Source organism: Schistocerca nitens, unplaced genomic scaffold, assembly GCF_023898315.1.
Source record: "Schistocerca nitens isolate TAMUIC-IGC-003100 unplaced genomic scaffold, iqSchNite1.1 HiC_scaffold_376, whole genome shotgun sequence".
NCBI lineage: Eukaryota > Metazoa > Arthropoda > Insecta > Orthoptera > Acrididae > Schistocerca > Schistocerca nitens.
This window is the reverse complement of record NW_026045910.1, coordinates 5,282,273-5,304,427: the sequence shown is the minus strand read 5'-3', so window position 1 is coordinate 5,304,427 and position 22,155 is coordinate 5,282,273. Positions and strand designations below refer to the sequence as shown.

The window sequence follows — 22,155 nt, the reverse complement described above, 5'->3', positions numbered from 1 at the left end:
CGGTCGTTCGCGAATTTTTGAGGCAACCGGGAAGCGAGCGCCGACAACTGCAGCTAGACAGGCAGGTGTTCGCAACCGGTCCCCCAGCCGCGTCACAGTTGACGGACTCAGCTCGGACGGCGGAACTGACCGAGGTAGCGAGCCAGGAGGCGTTGCAACATCTACATCTACATTCATACTCCGCAAGCCACCCAACGGTGTGTGGCGGAGGGCACTTTACGTGCCACTGTCATTACCTCCCTTTCCTGTTCCAGTCGCGTATGGTTCGCGGGAAGAACGACTGTCTGAAAGCCTCCGTGCGCGCTCTAATCTCTCTAATTTTACATTCGTGATCTCCTCGGGAGGTATAAGTAGGGGGAAGCAATATACTCGATACCTCATCCAGAAACGCACCCTCTCGAAACCTGGCGAGCAAGCTACACCGCGATGCAGAGCGCCTCTCTTGCAGAGTCTGCCACTTGAGTTTATTAAACATCTCCGTAACGCTATCACGGTTACCAAATAACCCTGTGACGAAACGCGCCGCTCTTCTTTGGATCTTCTCTATCTCCTCCGTCAACCCGATCTGGTACGGATCCCACACTGATGAGCAATACTCAAGTAGAGGTCGAACGAGTGTTTTGTAAGCCACCTCCTTTGTTGCTGGACTACATTTTCTAAGCACTCTCCCAATGAATCTCAACCTGGTACCCGCCTTACCAACAATTAATTTTATATGATCATTCCACTTCAAATCGTTCCGCACGCATACTCCCAGATATTTTACAGAAGTAACTGCTACCAGTGTTTGTTCCGCTATCATATAATCATACAATAAAGGATCCTTCTTTCTATGTATTCGCAATACATTACATTTGTCTATGTTAAGGGTCAGTTGCCACTCCCTGCGCCACGTGCCTATCCGCTGCAGATCTTCCTGCATTTCGCTACAATTTTCTAATGCTGCAACTTCTCTGTATACTACAGCATCATCCGCGAAAAGCCGCATGGAACTTCCGACACTATCTACTAGGTCATTTATATATATTGTGAAAAGCAATGGTCCCATAACACTCCCCTGTGGCACGCCAGAGGTTACCTTAACGTCTGTAGACGTCTCTCCATTGATAACAACATGCTGTGTTCCGTTTGCTAAAAAATCTTCAATCCAGCCACACAGCTGGTCTGATATTCCGTAGGCTCTTACTTTGTTTATCAGGCGACAGTGCGGAACTGTATAGAACGCCTTCCGGAAGTCAAGAAAAATAGCATCTACCTGGGAACCTGTATCTAATATTTTCTGGGTCTCATGAACAAATAACGCGAGTTGGGTCTCACACGATCGCTGTTTCCGGAATCCATGTTGATTCCTACATAGTAGATTCTGGGTTTCCAAAAACGACATGATACTCGAGCAAAAAACATGTTCTAAAATTCTACAACAGATCGACGTCAGAGATATAGGTCTATAGTTTTGCGCATCTGCTCGACGACCCTTCTTGAAGACTGGGACTACCTGTGCTCTTTTCCAATCATTTGGAACCCTCCGTTCCTCTAGAGACTTGCGGTACACGGCTGTTAGAAGGGGGGCAAGTTCTTTCGCGTACTCTGTGTAGAATCGAATTGGTATCCCGTCAGGTCCAGTGGACTTTCCTCTGTTGAGTGATTCCAGTTGCTTTTCTATTCCTTGGACACTTATTTCGATGTCAGCCATTTTTTCGTTTGTGCGAGGATTTAGAGAAGGAACTGCAGTGCGGTCTTCCTCTGTGAAACAGCTTTGGAAAAAGGTGTTTAGTATTTCAGCTTTACGCGTGTCATCCTCTGTTTCAATGCCATCATCATCCCGGAGTGTCTGGATATGCTGTTTCGAGCCACTTACTGATTTAACGTAAGACCAGAACTTCCTAGGATTTTCTGTCAAGTCGGTACATAGAATTTTACTTTCGAATTCACTGAACGCTTCTCGCATAGGCCTCCTTACGCTAACTTTGACATCGCTTAGCTTCTGTTTGTTCTGTTTGTTTGTGTGTTCCCAGGGAAGACATACCCACATTTTGGCCACACAGTAAGATGACCCATATGGCGTAACCTCACTAATTTTTCATATAAGCTTCACGCTATTGGTTAGAAGGTTATCGGCAAGTGCTAGTGCACAAAAGGACGAGAATTTTACTGCATGATCAATGGTGACTGTCTTATTTACTGAAGCACTGAAGCATTTTTGATTCTTTCGTGTTGAACTACGGATGGTGGTTTGCAAGAAACAAGAAATAAAAACAATAAGAAAGAGAGAGTATGTTTCCTGAATACGACGTCCGAAGATTTATAAAACGTGATAAAGCTAAATCACCAGGGTTTTGACATACAGCAGTATACAATAGACTTAATAAAAATTTGTCTGTACAAAAAGATGTGCAATTAATAACAGTAATAAAAGCGGAAAATTTCTCCCACAACAAAACACTGAAAGTGGCTTGTACCCTGAAGCCTAGGACGTGTAAAAGAAAGTATTATTTTCTAACGCACGGGCAAAACGTGCGTTTCCTTGATTACTTACATAAGGACTCAAAGAATTTTTTCCAGTATGGTTTTGTCTCGTCAGCGAGGCTACTTCACATTACGACGTGTTCCATGTCAAGGGAAGTAATTATCCAGCATGTTGTTCACGTAAAAGGTGAGGATTTCAGTCAACATGATTTAAGAAACGGCCGAAAATCTACGTTATGAACTCATACTATCAAAGGGATTTCTGAAATTTCAGTTTCAGAATCACGTTGAGGTATGCAGCTGCTATGCGGCGACGTAAGTTGCCGTGAAGGAGGAAGATGCCTCTGCGCAGAATTCTTCTGTGACAGCTTAGCTGGCATTATTTCCTTCATCGTTAAGGGTGTGGAAACATGTAGGGAAAGACCACAAATACAACACGTTAGCACGCCTAATACAATGTAGGGAAACTGTTGGCGTTGAAAACAGCTTCCAGTCGTCTCCGAATGGATATATACAGGTCTTGTATGGTTTTCAAGGGAATCCTATACCACTGTTCTGCAAAATAGTTGCAAATTCGGGTAACGATGACGGAGGTGGATAGCGATCAGACGCCCTTCTCTCCTAAGTAGGCCAGAAAGACTCAGTAATAATGAGATGTGGTGAGCGAAGGGAGCTTCTGTCGTCCTGGAACACGGCATCACCATTCGGGACAAACATTGTACCATGGGATGGACTTGATCGGTAATGCGATCATGCAGAGAACCTTGGAGCCCAGGGAATGTCACGATATTGCTGCCCAAATCGTCACCTAATCTCCGCCGTGTTTCACTCTTGGAGAGTAAACTCGACCAGAAGTTGGAAACAGTGACTCATCCAACCAAAAGACTTTATCCCATTGCTCCATAGACCAGGTTTTATGATTTCGGCACCACGTTTTCCTGCTACAGCCATTTGCGTCATTGACGAGTGGTTTTGGGATTCCATTTCGCCCTGTTTTTAGAGCTCGTTTCGAGTTGTTTTCGTATTGATAGGGCTCGCGAGTGTGACGTTCAGTTCTGCAATGAGTTTTGCAGCTGTCGTCCTCTTATTTTTCGTCACGATCTGTCAATACACACTTTCGTCCGTGCTTGTGATTTAGCGAATGATATTTTTACGATTCCCTGTATGCGAGATTAATCTTTGATACGGTTCTTTTTGAAACACCAAACACTTTGGAAACCTTGGTTATGGAAGCACCCACCGTAACATACCAACAATTTGCCCACGTCCGAATTCACTCAGCTGTGACCTAACGCACTTACAACCACACAGAACACGGTTCTGGCCACGAACACTTACAGCGTATTGAGGACGTTGCACAGATGCCGTACGTGGTGAAATACGGGGTGTTCAAAAAGTCTCTCCGCAGTGCCGTATGATAGCCGCGCGTGCCGTATGAGTGTTCGCCTGCCTGGGTTACTTCCCTTCTAATGGACTCTCACAACATTCCACTGTTTTATTTATTTCAGCCAGCAACAGGAGTATCGTTGGCGTGTGTCGTTACGTGTTGACGTAAAATTTTTAAGTTTAGTTCCTTTGTTCGTTTCGTTTTTGTCACTGTTAAAATGCTAACCATTGAAAAACGTATGTTTTTAGTCGAACAAGTGATCAAAGCTGGCGGTAAATACACAGTTTCAGTTCGTCAAACATTTAATTCAGTTTCCCCGGAGACAACACTCCCACATCGCGATACTGTGCGAGATCTGATTAACAAATTTCGAAGTACGGGTTCAGTGACAGATGCACCGAGAAGTGGCCGGCCTAGCGTTTTGTCTGAGGATAAACTACTCGATGTTTCCGATAAAATGTCCACGAGTATGAACAAGTCAGTATGAAAACTCGCCCAGGAAATCGATGTTAATGTCGGAACGGCCCACACAGCTGTAAGGAAAAAATTAGAACTTTTCCCATACAAAGTGACAGTCGTGCAAGAACTGAAAAATACTGATCATGATGGCAAGAGACTACATTATTGTCAATGGTTCAAAAATTTTATTCAACAAAATGGAAGGGATATTCTTAATGAAACGTTTGTCACTGATGAGGCGTGGTTTCATTTATCCGGGTACCTGAACTCGCAATATTCTCGTATTTGGAGTACTGCAAATCCATTGTGTATTCATGAGGAACCACTTCATTCTGTGAAAATAGGAGTTTGGATTGACGGCGGATTGTGGGTCCCATATTTTTCAACGAAACAATAAACGCACAACGATACTGCAGTATTATTCTGTACCCATTCATAGGAGAACTTGTGTTAAGTGAAATACCGAATGGTTATTTTCAACAAGATGGAGCATACAGATCGCGTTTCAGTGTGACTTCTTTTTGGTGATCGCATAGTTTCACAGGGGCTTTGGCCTCCACGATCGCCTGACCTAACACCACCTGACTTTTTCTTCTGCGGTGCAGCGATAGTAGCTGTCTATAAAAATCGTCCAAAATTCATCGATGAATTGAAAACTGCAAATATCCACTTTCACTGCTTCTGTTACAGAAGAAATGTTACAGCTTGTGTTTGGAAACATGATTAGACTAATTGAATTGTGTATTCAACAACAGGGGGGACACTTTCAACATTTAATGTGAAAATTTGTAAGTAAAAATGAATATTTAACTTTTATTTCACTGAGTTTCATTTCGGTATGTTCACTGCGGCATACGGCACGCGCGGCTAACAATCATACGGCACTGCGGAGAGACTTTTTGAACACCCCGTACAACAGCGCAACCTTCAGGATTGGCTAGCGTCTACATTTATGTTCGAGCATGCATTTCTCGTGGTGTTTTCATATTTTTGTCCAACCCCTGTACTATTCATGCATCTTCCTCATAGTAGGGACCACAGCCAAAAATTAAATAAATAAAAGTCCATTTTTCCAGTTAGGCTGTATTGATATAGAGCTCTACTTCGTTTCACAACTAGTTCCTGCTTTTATTGGTCATTATCGAGTGTTTAGCGGAAAGTGTTAAAGATCACTCGATTCATATCCCAGAAAATAACGAAAAGGTCTTTACAGGCTGAGGGTTGAGACTTTAATTTCTTCTTGGCAGTACGAAACGTGTGTTCCCTTTTGGAGAAAGCCTTTATGCGTTATGGCTTAAAATGATGCACCTACGTCTTTGCTATTAACACTGTGTGCAAGAGAGCCGTCTCCGTCAACATCATATCACACCAAAATCTACGTGGAATCTTCATCTTATTGTTCATCACTGGAGCACTCAATGCGCACTGTGCAGTATTTGAAAGTGATTCTCAATTCCCAGGACAAAACTAATTGAGAAATATACCCTTCCCCACGTAACATGGCACCAGAACATTTCATACCCTCATCGGAAAGAACCACGCTAGGATAACCGAAGCATGGCTCATCAATAATAATTATTCGTCCACTGTTAAACGCACGAACACTGTGGGACTCTACTCACTCATCTCATATAGGGTGCCTAGAAAGCTGTTTTCTCGGATATCTAGTCAACAATTCAAGCAAATCTTATTAATGAAGCTTTTTACAGTAAATTAAATTGACAATACTTACCTTTACCTTTTTACAAAGAGGTGTCGCAAACATTTGGCGACATGCAAATAATCCATGCCCTTCGATGAATACAATTTCCATGCAAGCAATTAATAAGGGTCACAACTCATGGCTAAACCGTTTGGATCACGACTCGTCTTCTGGTGCGGCTCTTCTAGTGCGGCCGAAGCTAGCTGGAGCGGCGCTTACGTTCTCTTCGTGTAGGTGTCGCTCCTGTCGTGGTGTCGTTCTAGACAGCGTTCTATTAGCTGACGTCGTCTCACAGCCTTCTCTGCTGTATCGTTCCAAGCTGACGTGCCGGCGCTTGATGTTACGCCGCCGGCCGGTGTGGCCGAGCGGTTGTAGGCGCTTCAGTCTGGTACCGCGAGACCGCTACGGTCGCAGGTTCGAATCCTGCCTCGGGCATGGATGTCCTTAGGTTAGTTAGGTTTAAGTAGTTCTAAGTTCTAGGGGACTGATGACCTCAGAAGTTAAGTCCCATAGTGCTCAGAGCCATTTGAATCATTTTTTGATGTTACGCCGGAACATACACCTACTCCACTTATACTTTTTTTCGTTTATGTATCTATTGCCGTATTTTTCCATAATCCTTCCATGAATTTCTCGAGATTTCACGCTCTGAATACAATAATCGTATAACTGGCCACTGTGTTACATTAGCACCTTCTCAAACTACTTTCTGTCGCAGAAGTTTGAATACTTGGAATGTAATATTTTTAATTTTTTGTTAGCATTTAAAATTCTTCAGATCAGTAACAGTATCATAATTATTAGCTGTGGTGTAGGAATTGACGTATCTGAGAAAGAAGCATGAATGCCGGAGCAAATGAGTAGGAAACCACTTACTGACAATGAACTAGGAGAGGTTTAGGCATTGCAGCTGTGTGTTCTTCTTCCGAGTCGGTTCTCATTTCAGTATGGCGATGGAACAAGTGCACCAAACCGCACTCCCAGTAATAACGATGCAGACCCAGTAGCGAAACCTGCTGTCTCTAAAGGTTTTAATAACAGGTCTCGCGGAGAGTGCCACCGCAGTCGGAAAAGGCCTGACCTTTTCAATCTGTCGACGGCAAAGCTGTCAGGAAGGAATATTTCTTAGAAGGTATTAAAAACGCGCAGGCAGTGACTGCAGTGAGGAGAAGAAAAAAATCCATTCGCTGTGAACTTGACTTTCTAAGGCACCTGAGAAGACTTGCAACTTACGCCTATTCGCTGGAACACGATTTGTACTCTCCTTCGGTTCCTGGATCCTTAATAAACGCCACCCCTCTCCTCCTCGCCCTCCTGGACTTGTTACTTGTGGCCACGGTCTTGCCGAAGTTGATCGCGCTTTAATATGATGATGCCGCATTATAATCACTCCCAACGACATAGAAAAGAAGAACAAAGACAGGATTTGCGATCCACTCTGAAAGCCTCTCAGATATTCCCGAATAGAGTCGAGCTACGCTTTGGCAGCGTATTCGCCCTGTCACTGAACTGCGCACCACGAAGGAATTATCTGAATGGGATGGAAAGTGGTAGATGCGTAATTCGTAATGTTTAAGTTACAAGGGTTCAAGTTTTGGCCTGATATAAACCTGAGTATTTCAAACGATGGTATCCTTGTCGAATAGAATTAGTGCTCCGCTTCTAATGAGCCCTATGGGACGCTGAAGTCTAACCGTTTTCCCCTACTATGACAGTGAAGAAAATAGTACAGCTTTTATTGGTCGACTATTTTCATTCAGCTCGACTGTCGTAAAGATTCCACTCGTTTTGCAGTTTATTGTGATTCAGTGATGAAGCTGTTTCACGATCTGGAGCATGTGTAGTATTGCTTGTTCAAAGTATATTATTATTATGTGTTTGTTTGTGCACATCCCGAATTCTTAAGACGTTCTATAGTATGGTCTCGAGTAGCGCAGAATGATTCTTTTGCCACCAGGTTTTATTTGCTTTGGTTATTTGTCCCAGCTAAGGACTGAAGGAGGGTTATTAAAATCTGATAACAGTTCTTCCGAGATGGTTAATTAGGTGCAGTAAACTGCGAAAGTTTCTGGATGAAGGTAGACGAAGTTGTAAACAATTGTAAAATCGTCAGCTTTCAGCGTTTATTATTTGTTTTTATAGTTCCTTCTGAGAACAGATAAAAGGCACACTGCAGCGTTCAAGCATTAGTCGCAATTTACCGACTTGCGTAAGTTTCGTTTAAAACTTTTTTTCTCTCTTTGATGGGCCGTACTGCAGCTAGATAAAGAAGTTCGTAACTTTCTCACTATCAGTGACTTGTCTAGAATGTCCAGAGGAGATGAAGAGGGTCGCACAGGATAGACTGGCATTGGGAGCTGCATCAAACCGGTCTCCGGACCGAAGATCGCAATAACAACATATCGGTTTACCTAGTAACTGAAAACGCATTAATTTCCGTACTTTCGTTGTATTTATAGTATTTTAATGGTTCTAGACACAGAAAAGAAACGTCTACTAGCTAATGATCGGTTATACACAGGATACGTCAATGTGGCGGGCATTGCACTCAACATCCCAGAATCAGAATCGTACTGAATGTAACGATCTTCATGATAGTACACTTCCACGATACATAGAAAACGGTTGAATTGATTCTACAGGGTTATTACAAATGATTGAAGCGATTTCACAGCTCTACAATAACTTTATTATTTGAGATATTTTCACAATGCTTTGCACACACATACAAAAACTCAAAAAGTTTTTTTAGGCATTCACAAATGTTCGATATGTGCCCCTTTAGTGATTCGGCAGACATCAAGCCGATAATCAAGTTCCTGCCACGCTCGGCGCAGCATGTCCCCATCAATGAGTTCGAAAGCATCGTTGATGCGAACTCGCAGTACTGGCACGTTTCTTGGTAGAGGAGGTTTAAACACTGAATCTTTCACATAATCCCACAGAAAGAAATCGCATGGGGTTAAGTCGGGAGAGCGTGGAGGCCGTGACATGAATTGCTGATCATGATCTCCACCACGACCGATCCATCGGTTTTCCAATCTCCTGTTTAAGAAACGCCGAACATCATGATGGAAGTGCGGTGGAACACCATCCTGTTGAAAGATGAAGTCGGCGCTGTCGGTCTCCAGTTGTGGCATGAGCCAATTTTCCAGCATGTCCAGATACACGTGTCCTGTAACGTTTTTTTCGCAGAAGAAAAAGGGGCCGTAAACTTTAAACCGTGAGATTGCACAAAACATGTAAACTTTTGGTGAATTGCGCATTTGCTGCACGAATGCGTGAGGATTCTCTACCGCCCAGATTCGCACATTGTGTCTGTTCACGTCACCATTAAGAAAAAATGTTGCTTCATCACTGAAAAAAAGTTTCGCACTGAACGTATCCTCTTCCATGAGCTGTTGCAACCGCGCCGAAAATTCAAAGCGTTTGACTTTCGGGTGTCAGGGCTTGTAGCAATTGTAAACGGTAAGGCTTCTGCTTTAGCCTTTTCCGTAAGAGTTTCCAAACTGTCGGCTGTGGTACGTTTAGCTCCCTGCTTGATTTATTCGTCGACTTCCGCGGGCTACGCGTGAATCTTGCCCGCACGCGTTCAACTGTTTCTTCGCTCACTGCAGGCCGACCCGTTGATTTCCCCTTACAGAGGCATCCAGAAGCTTTAAACTGTGCATACCATCGCCGAATGGAGTTAGCAGTTGGTGGATCTTTGTTGAACTTCGTCCTGAAGTGTCGTTGCACTGTTATGACTGACTGATGTGAGTGCATTTCAAGCACGACATACGCTTTCTCGGCTCCTGTCGCCATTTTATCTCACTGCGCTCTCGAGCGCTCTGGCGGCAGAAACCTGAAGTGCGGCTTCAGCCGAACAAAACTTTGAGTTTTTCTACGTATCTGTAGTGTGTCGTGACCATATGTCAATGAATGGAGCTACAGTGAATTTATGAAATCGCTTCAATCATTTGTAATAGCCCTGTATATATGATCTGACACTGGACTGTTATTGAGTCATGTTATTGTACTGTACTGCGTCAGGTTCTCCATAAAGCAACATTACGTTCAAGAGATAATGAAAGTAATTTTATCGAAGAAACTACTTCTGAAATAGAAATTTCTCAGAGATTCATAATAGTTGTTGTACTTTCCCTTCGAGTTGTTGCAAAGATCGACAGCTCTAGCAGATCACGGATACTAATGTGGTGTTAAAAGTGCGCTTTGAGTTTGCAGCGATGTGCATGAATTCATCATTAAGATTCGACGTGTTCGCGATTGCAGTGAAACCTCCTGCTATGTATATTGTAGTAGTTGTCAACAGTCTTCTTTATTCCACTGTTGCCAACTATTCAGGACATTGTAACAACTAAAAAGATTTACGTGTTTCAGAAGGAAGCAAGGTCTTCAAATCGCAGTACATAGTAGTCGTAACAATCGTTTAGCAAATCATGTCTCTACATAGGGTACTTTGATGTTCTTGCTGCTCTTAAAAATTGGAATCTTCTTCCGTTGATGAAATGGTCCGATCGCAGTGGAAAAGCTGTCAGCTGAAGTTAAGGAATTAGTCTGACACTAGGTTGCTATGATTCGGGTAGTGTGGATAGCTAGATTGTTCATCTCTACGCATTAGCACAAGACTGACGAAGTCTCTGTGATTCTCGTTGATCGTTTTATGGACTGCTCGATGCCCGTCCTCTTCTCTAAGACCTTCCACGTTACCATTCTGTTATTACTTGTTTTGTACCTCGTTAGGTACCTTGGTTCTCATTCTTTTACATTTCTTCTCACAACTTAGTTGCTTTGTATGTTTCTGTTTTTTTTCCCATACCTTGACCGCGTCTTTAGATTTTGTCCCCGCCCCTTTATTCCCTGTTTTTGTATACAGAGATATGTTTCAGGCAAATTTCACCAGAGTTTCTTCTTCTTTATTCACTGTTTTTGCATACAGAGATATGTTCCAGGCAAATTTTACCGAAATTTCTTCTTTAAATTCCCATATCAGCGTCGTTTGAGAGCGGTAATAATATGTCTTCGGGAAAACATTTTACGCCTGTTTTCCGAATGGTTTATTTCATTCACAGGCTCACCATACGTTATTCCCAATTTTAAGGGAGGTAAAAACCCAGTGCCTGTGTTTTGCAGGTGGATATAACTTTTCTCTGCCTCCGTAAGTCGTGGGTGGATGACTCAGAATACAACTCCTGGCCAAGCCACCGATTGGGATTCGACGTACAGTTTGGATTATTATCTGAAGCTGTTCAAATGGTTCAAATGGCTCTGAGCACTATGGGACTCAACTGCTGTGGTCATAAGTCCCCTAGCACTTAGAACTACTTAAACCTAACTAACCTAAGGACAGCACACAACACCCAGCCATCACGAGGCAGAGAAAATCCCTGACCCCGCCGGGAATCGAACCCGGGCGTGGGAAGCGAGAACGCTACCGCTATCTGAAGCTGTCAATCGCCTTTCTGTTACGGGAGCTAAGGTAGATGCTTCTGTTGTAGAAGCTGGCAATGCTCTCCAGAGATTTCATATATAAAGGAGATCCTGTCTTTTATGATCGAAACCATAATTTCAGCTTCAGATCAAGTCTATTATCGTATGCTCTCGTGAAAACTGCTATTAAAATTGCGTGTTTGATTTTTGTACATGTTTCTACCGTCCTCCAGCATCAAAAGCTACTGTTTTATTGAGTAGGAGCTGACATAAAATCCTGTAGCTCATGATGAATTAGATTTTTGTGGTTCCTCTGAATCACTTCAGGCGTACTAATTCAAGATCTACTTGTTTCTCCCATAAATATCCAGTCGACCGACAACTCGTCAGAGTCGATCTCCAACCTTCTTTCTAGTTCGACTTTGATTGCCCCGGGGTGACAATCGAAGACTAATATACATTGTAAACATACTGAGATGTGGTTTAGTAATCTGAACATTAGGACTACAACAAATTGCATTTTAAAGCTGGTGTGAGATTCGTGTTCTACGTATCCATGCGCGGAGCTATAATTTCCATTTCACAGTGTATGTGCATTTCTTTTGTATTTGTGCGGGCCGTCCATGGTGGCCGAGCTGTTCTAGGTGCCTCAGTCCAGAACCGCGCGACTGCTACGGTCGCAGGTTCGAATCCTGCCTCGGGCATGGATGTGTGTGATGTCCTTAGGTTAACTATATATGACGGTAGTATCTGTTCCCGAAAGAACAGTTACCGTGGACGACCATGCAGCTCTGCTAGAAATGAAATGATAATTAAATGGACACCCTAGCTGCAAACAGGCGCTAATGTACTTCATTGGGGACGTGTTGAAAATGTGTGCCCCGACCGGGACTCGAACCCGGGATCTCCTGCTTACATGGCAGACGCTCTATCCATCTGAGCCACCGAGGGCACAGAGGATAGTGCGTCTGCAGGGACTTATCCCTTGCACACTCCCCGTGAGATCCACATTCCCAACATGTCCACACCACTACATTCGTAGTACGCCTAATACACTCCTGGAAATTGAAATAAGAACACCGTGAATTCATTGTCCCAGGAAGCGGAAACTTTATTGACACATTCCTGGGGTCAGATACATCACATGATCACACTGACAGAACCACAGGCACATAGACACAGGCAGCAGAGCATGCACAATGTCGGCACTAGTACAGTGTATATCCACCTTTCGCAGCAATGCAGGCTGCTATTCTCCCATGGAGACGATCGTAGAGATGCTGGATGTAGTCCTGTGGAACGGCTTGCCATGCCATTTCCACCTGGCGCCTCAGTTGGACCAGCGTTCGTGCTGGACGTGCAGACCGCGTGAGACGACGCTTCATCCAGTCCTAAACATGCTCAATGGGGGACAGATCCGGAGATCTTGCTGGCCAGGGTAGTTGACTTACACCTTCTAGAGCACGTTGGGTGGCACGGGATACATGCGGACGTGCATTGTCCTGTTGGAACAGCAAGTTCCCTTGCCGGTCTAGGAATGGTAGAACGATGGGTTCGATGACGGTTTGGATGTACCGTGCACTATTCAGTGTCCCCTCGATGATCACCAGTGGTGTACGGCCAGTGTAGGAGATCGCTCCCCACACCATGATGCCGGGTGTTGGCCCTGTGTGCCTCGGTCGTATGCAGTCCTGATTGTGGCGCTCACCTGCACGGCGCCAAACACGCATACGACCATCATTGGCACCAAGGCAGAAGCGACTCTCATCGCTGAAGACGACACGTCTCCATTCGTCCCTCCATTCACGCCTGTCGCGACACCACTGGAGGCGGGCTGCACGATGTTGGGGCGTGAGCGGAAGACGGCCTAACGGTGTGCGGGACCGTAGCCCAGCTTCATGGAGACGGTTGCGAATGGTCCTCGCCGATACCCCAGCAGCAGCAGTGTCCCTAATTTGCTGGGAAGTGGCGGTGCGGTCCCCTACGGCACTGCGTAGGATCCTACGGTCTTGGCGTGCATCCGTGCGTCGCTGCGGTCCGGTTCCAGGTCGACGGGCACGTGCACCTTCCGCCGACCACTGGCGACAACATCGATGTACTGTGGAGACCTCACGCCCCACGTGTTTAGCAATTCGGCGATACGTCCACCCGGCCTCCCGCATGCCCACTATACGCCCTCGCTAAAAGTCCGTCAACTGCACATACGGTTCACGTCCACGCTGTCGCGGCATGCTACCAGTGTTAAAGACTGCGATGGAGCTCCGTATGCCACGGCAAACTGGCTGACACTGACGGCGGCGGTGCACAAATGCTGCGCAGCTAGCGCCATTCGACGGCCAACACCGCGATTCCTGGTGTGTCCGCTGTGCCGTGCGTGTGATCATTGCTTGTACAGCCCTCTCGCAGTGTCCGGAGCAAGTATGGTGGGTCTGACACACCGGTGTCAGTGTGTTCTTTTTTCCATTTCCAGGAGTGTAGATGTTTGCCCATCATACTCATTACTCGTGGCAGATTTATCTACCAAGTCCCATACGAGCTCGGGCATAGCGTGTGCGTTCGCACAAGAAGGTCAATGGCCGGTAAACCATATTTTAACTATATATGACGGTAGTATCTGTTCCCGAAAGAACAGTTACCGTGGACGATCATGCAGCTCTGCTAGAAATGAAATGATAATTAAATGGACACCCTAGCTGCAAACAGGCGCTAATGTACTTCATTGGCGACATGTTATAAAATGTGTGCCCCGACCGGGACTCGAACCCGGGATCTCCTGCTTACATGGCAGACGTTCTATCCATCTGAGCCACCGTGGGCACAGAGGATAGTGCGTCTGCAGGGACTTATCCCTTGCACGCTCCCCGTGAGGTTAGTTACGTTCTAGGGGACTTATGACCTCTTTTTTTTGTGCGGAGGAGTTATGTCTCGTGTGTTGTGTCCACAGTGTAGCGGATTCACACCGCAAACATGGAACAGTTCGCAGTAGCTTTAGTCCAGGGTAATGTCCTATGCCGTGTTTATTGCGGTGCTAAATTACTCGGACTAGTATCTCCTACAACGCGTAGCAGGTGGGAGCACCTCAACATCTGTAGAATAGTCGTCAGTAACGATATACTGACAAACTCGAGGGCGTGCTGAAAAGTAGTGCCTCCGAATTTATTATTCTGTTCTCAATATTGGTTGAGGTATTACATGTCACGAATATTACTCGGTCGGCCTTCTCGTTCCACTGACGCAAGTTACAGCCCTCTCCCGCTGGAGAGCTCCGGATTGTAGAGTGTAACATGGTGCTATGTACCGCACCTGTGTCGGTGAGTGAGAAAACTGGAAACATGAACTCGAAAAGTCTGTCCACACACAGAGCATCCTCTCCTTCAGAATGACAATGCCAGACCACGCACGAGCGTTGCGACATTGTTGCAGTCCGACGCATTGGCTTCACCTTCATCGATCGTCATCCATACAGTCTCGACTTGGCCTCATTTCTTTCCAGAACTTAATGAACACTTTCAAGGACTTCACTTTGGTAGTGACGAAGCAATGCAAGCAGAGGTGACGTTGTGCCTCCGTCAGGTCAAAAATTCTGTGACGGTATCAAAAACTAGCGTCTCGATGAGATAGATGTGTTCGCCGCCAGGGTAACTGTGTTAAAAAATAAGTAGACATGAAGAATAAAGATTTAGAATATTAATAACGTTTGTTTTATTCAAAATGATTTAAGGGTTTTCACACAAAAAATTCGGAGACACTAGTTGGTAGCATGCTCTCGTACTTTGGGCGCAAAGTAAAAAGTGAAGTGACTGCCTGTTTATAGAATGGCGATTAGAGTTCAACAGAAATCTTCAGTTAACAGAGGTTTCCGGACCGCATGTAACTATACAGGCAGTAAGAATACGCGAGTCTGTGATATTCCGTGTCGTTCGTATTCCCGTTGTCGGCTGTTTGTTCAGTGTACCAGAAGCCAGCTGGTGCGAATATAACGTATCAGCGCCAGCTGCCTCCCCCACAGTAGGGACGATAAAGCCTCCCACGCTGTGTCACTCAACCAGCGTTTTGTCAGATCGAATGCGACTGTAAACCTCAAGCAGAAGAATTTATGGTTGCTGCACTGCCTAAACGACAGCATGAGCGGAGGGTCGTGTGGTGTCCTGCCCACTTGTCTCTTATAGAGTGCCGAAAGGATGCTGTCTTTTGGATAGCTATACAACAATATGACCTTACGACTTATCTTAGAAGAAAGATTAAGGAAAGGCAAACCTACGTTTCTAGCATTTGTAGACTTAGAGAAAGCTTTTGACAATGTTGACTGGAATACTCTCTTTCAAATTCTAAAGGTGGCAGGGGTAAAATACAGGGAGCGAAAGACTATTTACAATTTGTACAGAAAGCAGATGGCAGTTATAAGAGTCGAGGGACATGAAAGGGAAGCAGTGGTTGGGAAGGGAGTGAGACAGGGTTGTAGCCTCTCCCCGATGCTATTCAATCTGTATATTGAGCAAGCAGTAAGGAAACAAAAGAAAGGTTCGGAGTAGGTATTACCATGGAGAAGAAATAAAAACTTTGAGGTTCGCCGATGACATTGTAATTCTGTCAGAGACAGCAAAGGACTTTGAAGAGCAGTTGAACAGAATGGGCAGTGCCTTGAAAGGAGGGTATAAGATGAACATCAACAAAAGCAAAGCGAGGATAATGGAATGTAGTCGAATTAAATCGGGTGATGCTGCGGGAATTAGATTAGGAAATGAGACACTAAAAGTAGTAAAGGAGTTTTGCTATTTGAGGAGCAAAATAACTGATGATGGTCGAAGTAGAGATGATATAAAATGTAGACTGTCAATGGCAAGGAAAACGTTTCTGAAGAAGAGAAATTTGTTAACATCGAGTATAGGTTTAAGTGTCAGGAAGTCGTTTCTGAAAGTATTTGTATGGAGTGTAGCCATGTATGGAAGTGAAACATGGACGATAAATGGTTTAGACAAGAAGAGAATAGAAGCTTTTGAAATGTGGTGCTACAGAAGAATGCTGAAGATTAGATGCGTAGATCACATAACTAATGAGGATGTATTGAATAGAATTGGAGAGAAGAGAAATTTGTGGCACAACTTGACTAGAAGAAGGGATCGGTTGGTAGGGCATATTCTGAGGCATCAAGGGGTCACCAATTTAGTACTGGAGGGCAGCATGGAGGGTAAAAATCGTAGAGGGAGACCAAGAAATGAATACACTAAGCAGATTCAGAAGGATGTAGGTTGCAGTAGGTACTGGGAGATGAAGAAGCTTGCACAGGATAGAGTAGCATGGAGAGCTGCATCAAACCAGTCTCAGGACTGAAGACCACAACAACAACAACAACAACATACATCAATTCAAGCAAGTCACATTATTGGTTTTTATTACAATAAAGTAGGTTGACAATACTTAACTTTGATTTACAATGTCGTGTCGTAATTAATTGGCGACATGCAAATGATCAATGTCTTTCGCTATATACAATGTCCATGCAACTAACGGATATGGGTCACAAATCACGGCTCTTCTAGACCTCTCTTCTAGTGCGCTTCTTCTATTGCCCGGGATACTAGTGTCCGTCATCTACTGTCCCGCCGAGGCGCTTTTTTTCATGTTGTGTCCAAAGAGTGATCGCCTTTGGCGATTTTTCTTCTGGAGTGGTAAGGTGTGAGAAATAGTTTCACTTTATTGTGTAGGCCGAGGCTGGCAGGAGCGGCGCTTATATTCTCTTCGTATAGAGGTCGCTCCTTTCGTGGTGCGGTCCTAGTCAGCCAACTATTGGCTGACGACGTCTCATAGGTTTCTCTGCTCTTGCGATTTACATCTTAGTGCCAGCGGTTGTTGTTAACCCGGAACAGATCACAACATGCAGGTAGACCAATAAGCGCAGCGGCAATCGTGTGGTGATAGTTACATATTTGCGTTACTTATAGTAAATAAATTTATTTATTATCTGTTGATGTTTGTATGAACTGAATTCTACGAATCAGTATTATACCTATATCAAGTAAATGCCACTTTTATAAAAACATGGTTCCGCTTCGACCAGGCAAAGTGTAAGTCTACTTAACTGAGGAAGCAGTTTCAGTGACATGAAAGATTTCGAATGGATGAAACTCCGTACACACCGAGGTGATAAAAGTCGTGGAACAGCTACTTACATCGTGTCGGATCTTCTTTTACCTGGAAGCAACTCGAAGTGGCACGGACTCAACAAGTCGTTGGATGTCCCCTGCAGAAATACTGAGCCATGCTGCCTCTATAGTATACACTGGAGTGACGAAAGACATAGAATAGTTCCTAATATCTTGTCGGATCTCGTTTTAGCCGGCGTAGTGCTGCATCTCGACGTGGCATGGACTCAGCAAGTCTTTGGATGTCCTCTGGAGAAATACTGAACCACACTGCCTCTATAGTCACCCTAACTGCGAAAGTGTTGCTGGTGCACGATTTTTTGCACGGACTGACTTCTCGTTTATGTCCCATAGACGTTCCACGGGATTCATGTTGAGCGATCAGGGAGGCCAGATCACTCGCTCGAACTGTCCAGAATGTTATTCAGACTTCTCGCGAACAATGGCGGCTCGGTGACATGGCGAACCGTCGTTCATAAAAATTCCATCGTTGTTTGGGAACATGAAGTCCAAGCATGGCTGCAAATGACCTCCACGTAGCCAAAAATAACAATTTCCAGTCAATGATCGGTCCAGTTGGACCAGAGGAATCAGTCCATTTCATAGAGAGACAGCCTACACCATTATGGAGCCACCATCAGCTTGCATAGTGCCTTGTTGATAACTTGGGTCCATGACTTCTTGGGGCCTGTGCCACCCTCGAACCCTATCATCAGTACTAGCCAACCGAAGACGGGACTGATCTGACCAAGCCACCACTTTCGAGTCGTCTAGGATCCAACCGATATGCTTACGAGGCCAGGGAAGAGCTGCTGCCGATGTGCTGTTAGCCAAAACACTCGCGTCGGTCGTCGGTCGCCGTAATACATTAACGTCATATTTCGCTGCACTTTCGTAACGGATACGTACGTCGCACGTTCCATATCGATTTATGCGGTCATTTCACGTAGTGTTGCTTGTCTTTTGGCACTGACAACTCAATGCGAACGCCGCTGCTCTCGGTCGTTGAGTAATGGCCGTCGCCCAGTGCGCTGTCCGTGGTGAGAGGTAATACCTGAAATTCGCTATTCCCGGCACACCCTTGACGCTGTGTATCTCGGAATATTGAATTCCGCAACGATTTCCCAAGTGTAATTTCCCGTGCGTCTAGCTCCAATTCCGGCGTCAGAGTCTGTTAATTCCCGTAGTGCGACTGTAATCACGTCGGTAATCGTTTCACGTGAAACACCTGAGTAAAAATGACAGCTCCGCCAATGCACCGCCCTTTTATTCTTTGCGATACTACCGCTATCTGTACATGCGGATATCGCTATGCCATGGCTTTTGTCACCTCAGTGTAGTTATGACAGACAATAACTGAAAAAAAAATTTTTTTTTAAGTGTATTTATCTGTTGGATCACAATAGATAAAACAAGGAAAAGAATCATAATCAAAGGAAAGCTGCTGTCTGGTTGTTTGAACTGGGTTACAAGTTGTTATTAATAATGTTACAGGTTTTTCCTTTGAGGGTATTTACATATACGTCCGAAATCATCTTACATTACTTCTTTTGCGTAGAGCCGTTGGATTTTCCAGAACTTCCAGTATATTTATTATTATTATTATTAAGCGCCAAAATCATACAGAATAGTCTACATGATAATAACTTTCGGTATTTGACCGTTATTTCCTCCCCTCTGAATACGGTACGTTATTGAAAATTCTGTTTGTAGTCATTTTAAAGTGATTCACTTATTTTCATCGTGGATTAATTTGAGTCGTACTTGCACGATATTTCGATTGCGTAACTCACAATCTTCATCGAAATATTGTATAGTGTTAGCAGTTAGCCAACACTACGCACACTACTTGGTTGAGGAGGCCGAATGCACGCGTTAACTCACGCAGGCTGGCGTGAGGTCTGAAACAGGATACGTAATGAATGCTATAAAGAAAAGTACGTAGCTGCTGGAATACTTAACTTTAATCCATCATTGTTGTACATCGCTCTTGACGATACAAGGGAGACTCTGTAGGTACATGCAATGTAATACTAATGGCGCCTTGCTCGGTCGTAGCCATTGACTTAGCTGAAGGCTATTCTAACTATCTGCTCTGCAAATGAGCGAGGCTTCGTCAGTGTGCATCGCTAGCTAAGTCGTCCGTACAACTGGGGCGAGTGCTAGTCCGTCTCTCGAGACCTGCCGTGTGGTGGCGCTCGGTCTGCGATCACTGACAGTGGCGACACGCGGGTCCGACATGTACTAATGGACCGCGGCCGATTTAAAGCTACCACTTAGCAAGTGTGGTGTCTGGCGGTGACACCACATATTGTGCAAGTACGATGCGGATTAAAGCAGAAAACCGGAGTTTCCAAGATGACATTATTTGACGTAAATTTCGTTTTTTGGCTTTTAGAACAGCCAAAACTACCGAGTCAATTGTACTCGCACACATAACTGAAGAACTACTGGTTGTTTTATGACATGTGTTAGAAATTGTGTAAATGATAATCGTTTGTTATTCGACTTCCACTTTTTCCTTGAGGATAAACTATTGCAACTTCAGCTGTGCCACCATAGACAAGTGGCACATGTCGCGATATAGTTTCGACATGGACTACAACATCAGATGTAAAGGATTTCCAAAGTTCAGTAATGCATCACTCGAATACGACTGCAAAACTAAAATTGAAATAATTTATGAAGTAATGTGAGCAGTCTTGGTTGCAGTGTTAAATTGTTCTTGTTATTTCGCAATATCGCGTTTCGCTTGTATTTAGGCATCTTCGAATTGTGGATTGATTGATGTTTAGTAGCAATGGTACAAGGGATACCGCGCATAAAATATCCCAGCCGGTAAATGCCCCTTGTCAGAACTTTAAAAACATGTGCGGTGTCCTTGCAGTAGCTGAAAGTCATTCCTTTGCTCCATCAGCCTTTCTGAATTACATCGCTAGTCTCGTTAGATCACGCAAATGGTAGCCAAGGAGAGACATAAATTTCTCGTGAGTCATTTGATAATAACGTAAAACATTTATGTTGTATTCCATCAAATCCGTATGTAGAGCATAAAATTCTCCATCATTATATCTTTTGTTGTATGTGTTGTGCGCCCAAAATTTTTCAAGTCGTCTTTTCATATTCTTTTCATTTTCATCAAACAAAATTAAATAGAATCCATGTCACTCATTTATTCACCATAATTTATTTCTCCAATGTCACCGAGCGAAATATTGTAATGGTAAGACACTGTGCAATGTTACGAGCCCCTTCACGGAAAACATTCTTTATAGCATGAATGTCATTGATGTATTTAATTTTGCTTAATAAAATGAAAAGAACAAGAAAAAACGACTTAAAAAATTTTAGTTGCACAGCATATACAACAAAAGGTATCATGGAGAGTTTTATACTCTATATCCGATTTGACGGAATATGACATCTCTCCTTTGGTAGAATTTGCATGATCTAACGAGACTAGAGACGTAATTCAGAAACGCTGATGGAGCAAACGGAATGACCTTCAGTAACTTCAAGGACACTGCACAGTGTTCTTAAAGTTTTGACGAAGTGCAATTATCTGCTGGGATATTTCAAGCGCGGTATCCCATGTACCCATCGTTACCAAATACCAGCCAATCCGAATGTGCCTTAATAGCCAGCCATTGTGACCTAGCGGTTCTAGGCGCTATAGTCTGAAACCGCGCGACCGCTACGATCGCAGGTTCGAATCCTGCCTCGGGCATGGATGTGTGTGATGTCCTTAGGTTAGTTAGGTTTAAGTAGTTCTAAGTTCTAGGGGACTGATGACCTCAGATGTTAAGTCCCATAGTGCTCAGAGCCATTTGAACCATTTTGTGCGTAAATAAAGGTGAAGAGGATCATTGGGAAATAATTTTTAAAAATTAACAGTGTAACGAAGTTTGCTTGTTTCTTCATACGATGCCTACTGGTTGTTGTACCAACCCCGTTAGGAAATGGAAAAAGTTTTTGAAATCATTTATCCAGAAGGAAATAAAATAACAGTCAAGTGGAGAAACATCGTCGTTTTGGACAACTTCCACTACATCTAAAATCAATTACTAGTTCTTTGGTTTTGGGCTTAAATTAATCTCTTTCTTTTCGGCTGTTCTGAAAACCAGTATAACGAAATTAATGGTCAGATATTTAAAATACCTAAAATGTCAGAAAGATCATGTGACTCTTAATGATTAATAATTAAAAAATTACGCTTCCAACAGCATTTAAGACTACCTACATATGGATGTGTGTGATGTCCTTAGGTTAGTTAGGTTTAAGTAGTTCTAAGTTCTGGGGGACTGATGACCTCAGCAGTTAAGTCCCATAGTGCTCAGAGCCATTTGAACTACCTACACCCAAACTCCATTGTATGAATATATCGATAAATTCATCGTGTGCTGATGTAAACTGCACTAAGAATAAAGCTTACAGTTCGTATACTTACACTGCCCTTGGGTACACTGTAATATTTTGTATGCGTGGTAGTTGGTCAGGTGAGACAGACTCCATGCCGAGCCGCCAGCGTCCTGCGCGCTGCCACAACCGTACCGCAGCCAGCCCCATGG

The 22,155-nt window shown here is 44.0% G+C and overlaps 1 protein-coding gene and 1 non-coding gene across 2 annotated transcripts in view; one reads left to right on the top strand and one right to left on the bottom strand.

Moving 5' to 3' along the window:
* The window catches only part of LOC126229635 (sodium/hydrogen exchanger 3-like), a 702,719-nt gene that overhangs the window by 165,791 nt on the left and 514,773 nt on the right, over nucleotides 1–22,155 (top strand). The gene's annotated exons all lie outside the window — the stretch shown is intronic.
* Trnat-ugu (transfer RNA threonine (anticodon UGU)) lies at nucleotides 12,322–12,396 on the bottom strand. The gene has a single exon. It is a non-coding gene; the product is annotated as a tRNA-Thr (tRNA).